This window comes from Mandrillus leucophaeus, unplaced genomic scaffold, assembly GCF_000951045.1.
Source record: "Mandrillus leucophaeus isolate KB7577 unplaced genomic scaffold, Mleu.le_1.0 Scaffold453, whole genome shotgun sequence".
NCBI classification, from domain to species: domain Eukaryota; kingdom Metazoa; phylum Chordata; class Mammalia; order Primates; family Cercopithecidae; genus Mandrillus; species Mandrillus leucophaeus.
This window is the reverse complement of record NW_012104843.1, coordinates 1,661,774-1,666,228: the sequence shown is the minus strand read 5'-3', so window position 1 is coordinate 1,666,228 and position 4,455 is coordinate 1,661,774. Positions and strand designations below refer to the sequence as shown.

General features: G+C 45.1%; 1 pseudogene; it reads right to left on the bottom strand.

Moving 5' to 3' along the window:
• Positions 1 to 2,001: 2,001 nt before the first annotated feature.
• LOC105549716 lies at positions 2,002 to 3,625 on the bottom strand (annotated as a pseudogene).
• Positions 3,626 to 4,455: the final 830 nt, after the last annotated feature.

Below are 4,455 nucleotides of genomic sequence, written 5' to 3'. Positions count from 1 at the left end.
CAATCACAGACAGAGGCAGACTGATGAACGCTGACTGGACACTGGGGGCTTCCCGCATAAGACCCCAGGATTCTGTAAAATTTGGAGGGTAGGGTAGAGTAAAAACCTCAGGAAAGACGGAGAGCTAATTTTCCTCCAGCCTGGCATGATAGGGCTGGAGTCAGATATGAGTTGACTGGAAGAAAATTTTGAAAGTGAAACTTGCATTCCCTGTGTTTGTGGAATAAGTCATGCCACTAAAGCTGGAGGACGGGGAGGAGATGGAGACAGAGTGGAGTTGCTTTCAAGGCTGAGTGCAGAGCATATGCCAGTGTGTTGAGATGAGAAAGAGCTGAGATGCAGAGGACCTGAAGGAGGACTATGGCCCCCAGGAGCAGGGAGGCTGGATGAGGTGACTGGCCACATGAGGCTGGCTGAAGAGCCAGAGGCTTTTCTCAAAGGCAGTGGGAAGGCAGAGAGTGGGAAGTAGGGATGAGTGACAGGCTCACACTTGGCTTTCTGAAGGATCAGTCTGGGTGCAGACCGGTGGGTGGATTGGAGGAACAGGATCAAATACTAGGAGAAGAGTTTGCCGGTCAGGTAGAGACCAAATACATGAGGCTTGGAAGCACCTTGTTGGTGGAATTAGAGAGAACAGAATGGATCTATGAGATATTTAGGAGGTTGTCTGAGAATGCTTAGGTTCTCTGATCGAGCCCCTGGGGAAATGGGGTGTGACATGCAGAGGCAGTGAGAAGGACCTCCTGGGGGAGAGGAAGCAGCTGGCACCTCCTGTCCCTGTGGGGCCTCAGGGACCATTCCTGCTCTTAGGACTTGTCTTTTGAAGGAGGGAAATGATTACTGTTTCTCCGAATGTGGCAAAAATGGGGTGGAAACATAACAGGTGTGGAAACGTAACAGGTGTGAGGGTGAACAGCTTATTTTTCCTGTGGAGTAGGGAAGAAAGCCATTGCCATAGCATAGGGAGCCTGAGTGTGGAGGAACCTCAGATTACTGGCCATGAGGAGTGCAAAAGGAAAGATGGATACCATGAATTTACAGCGGCAATAAGATACTCATTTGTGTAATTTTTTTTCCTAGCTGCTCTCAGCAGCTTGGTGTACTGAAGAAAGCAGCTGGCTGTGTTTCTTTATTTGTTGTTGTTGTTGTTTTAATGTTTAAAGTGGGTTTCTGGTAGGCAGCATATAGTTGGATCTTTCTTTTTATTCAATCTGACAGTCTCTGACTTTTAATTGGGGTGTTTAGCCCGTTTACATTTTAATGTGATTATTGATAGCGTTAAGTTTAAATCTACCATCTTGCTCTTTGTTTTCTGTTTGTCCCATCTGTTCTTTGTTCCATTTTCCCTCTTTTTCTGACTTCTTTTGGATTAATTGAGTCTCTTTTAGATTCCATTTAATCTTTTTTGTTGGCTTAGTCACCATAACTCTTTGCTGTGTTATTATAGTGGTTGCTCTAGGGTGTGTGTGTACGTCTTAAACCTATCACTGTCTACCTCCTAGTGATGTTACACTTCATGCATAGTAGAAGAATCTTATAGCAGAATACTTCACTTTTTCCTCTCCCAGCTATTGTTGTTAAACTTTTTACTTCTGCATATGTTATAACTTAGTTTTATGTAAAAATTATCTTTTAAAAATATTTAAACAAGAAAAAAGTAATATATATACATTTATTTGTAGCTCAATAAACTTTTTTGCTATTTATTTTTATGTAAAAGAATGTGTTTCCCTATCACAAAAATTAGGTAACCACAACCACAACACCAACAGTAGCAATGTCCGTGGAGTGACACTGATGGTGCAGAGTTCACTGGGTATTCCCCATGTCCCAAAGGTCACAGAGGAGGAAAAAGAGAAAAAGAAAAAATACTCAGAACAAATCCAAAACCCATAATGACTCTGGGGAGAGACATCGCATGACATTTTCCGTTTCTTCTCTCATTGTCAGCTGCAGATGTATTTCAGCAGGGTCAAGCACAATTAGACTTGAGTAAACCCTTCATACCAATTCTAGCACCTTAATTGTACCCTCACTGTTAGCAGCAATCTGCACGCTGAACTCTGCATCTGGTTGTGCCCTCCAGCATGTGGCACTAACAAATTCATTTGTATCATCTTCTTTTCGGCCTTTGTCCAGAACACTTGTGACTGTATCAAACTTAAAAGTTAGCAAAGTCTTAGAAAGTCCTTTATAGTACAGGTTGAGAGAGTTGTTCTCACTTCCACAAGCTATATACTCTCCACGGGAAGCAAGGCCTACAAAATATTTTTCATTGATATGACCCTTGAAGGAATGTGGGCAGTACAGTTTCCCTACATTCCACAGTGTTAGCCTCACCACTCACAAACTTTGCACAAGAGACTGCTTTTCAGTGTCCTTTGAACACCACGATTGGCTGTTTAGTGTTACGAAGATCACAGTAGTGGACACAGTGATCCGCCAAAAGCCAAATGGCATCTGGGAGAGGCTGAATTTAGCACAGCACACATCAGCCTTTGCCGCAATGCTTGCCACTGAGTTGTCCAGACCGGTAGATCACAGCTTCACTTTTACATCATCAGAACCCAAAGTCAGGAGTTTAGGGTCCATCAAATTAAACACTTCCACACCTCTTCTCATGCTCCTGTTAGACCTTTGACCTCTGTCCTGTGAATCCATCCCATAGGATAACAATGCCTTCATAATCACTGCTAGCTAACAGGTTCTTATTGTAACTACTCCAACTGATACAGCTGATTTTGGAATTGAGCTCATTTCATTCACATGGTAATGAATATCCACTGCATCCTGGATGACTGTGCCATATTCATAATCTTCATTGTAACCTCAGCAATTGCAAAATAGTCACAATCCTGGTCAAATTCAATACCAGAGACTATCCTGGAATCATTACAGAGATCACTAGGGCATGATAACGTGGTTAAAGTTTGTACCGATTTATACTGAGTAACCTTGGACAAGCATTTCTGAAATTCATCCAATTGGCTGGCAGTTCGACTATCATCTGAGACGTGAGACATCCTTGTAGAAAAGTAACACTGCTCCAGGTCTTCAAAATGACCAGTGGGCCATTTTCATTTTGACGCTAATGTGCTGTTATGTCAAGGCTGTTTCTTTGTCTAAGAACTGCCACTGAAACCTGGATGTTGGCTACATCCTGTGGAATCCATAACGCTACTGTGTGACGCAGAAGGAGCTTCAAGTTGAGGCTCTGTGCTATTCTCACTGACAGGAGAGTATAAGCCACTCATTTCTTCCACTCTTTTAATATCCTCTTCCAGAACATGTAGCTCCTTCTGCAACTGTCCCAGTTGTTCTCTCCTATTTCTTCTTGCAATCTTGAGGAATTGTATAAGATTCTGTAGTTGGGCTGTATGTGATTCTGCTTCCAGTTGTTTCTTCTTCTGCACTAGTAGCTCCAACATGAGGTTGATATTGGCCAAATCAAGGTTATCTTGGTCAGTTCCCAACAAATCTTGAGATATTCACCATCTGTGGCCATTGGTGCTACTCACTGAGTGGTCCAATTTGAACCTCTTTTCCTTAGATCTTTGCTTCTATTTGAGAATGAGCTCGTTCACCAACAAATTAGGAAACAGATGGTTAGTATAGCCCACAACATAGTCACACTTGCTACATCTATTACTGTCCTCCGAACTCTGATGAATATACTTATAGCAAAAGCTGTGGCCACATTTTGTCATGTATGCCTCTTCAATCATATCAAAGCAGATGGGGGCGTATGAAATCATTGCTGTTGTCCTTATATGAGTGGATGAGCCTGATACAGAGGGGAGGGGCAAGCAGAGGTTGCTTCCTGCTGCTGTCTAGGCTACAGCTGCTGCCTCCTATACCAGCACTGGGCCTGGACACGCAGCTGAGCTGGGACAGGACTATGGATACCACCCTGCCACTGCCTGACACAGTGGGCACCACCAACACGGCCACACCGGGCCCCAGGGCTATCCAAGCTGGTGGCCTGGGCCACCCTGCTGGATAGCAGCACCACTGCCAAAGCTGCCACAGTGGTGGCAATGGGGAAGATGATAAGGACAAGGAGGCAAAAGTCACCAAAGAGGATGAGGAGCAGGGGCTCATCCCAGTGGAGTCTGACCTGGCGTGGTGGCTGAGGGGGCTCTCACGGGTGAGTAGGAGCCAGAATGTAGTGGGGAATCGGCTGACGAGGCTGGAGACACAGAAGGGTCTCAGGCATAGTGAGGAGTTTGGAGTTTGAATGTTCCCAGAGCCCTCGGGAGCCATCAGCAGGTTTGGGATCCGGTGATGCAATCTGGTGTTCAAGTTTTCAAAGCCCCCTGGGCTCGTGTTGAGTTTTGGGGGCAGAAGGCTGCTGTGTGTGGCCAGGTGATCCCCTGTGGTGGTCTGGTGAGCAAAGGTGTGAGGTGGAGAGAAGCAGGTAGGACTGAGAGCAAGGTGAGCATGGCATGGGCACCC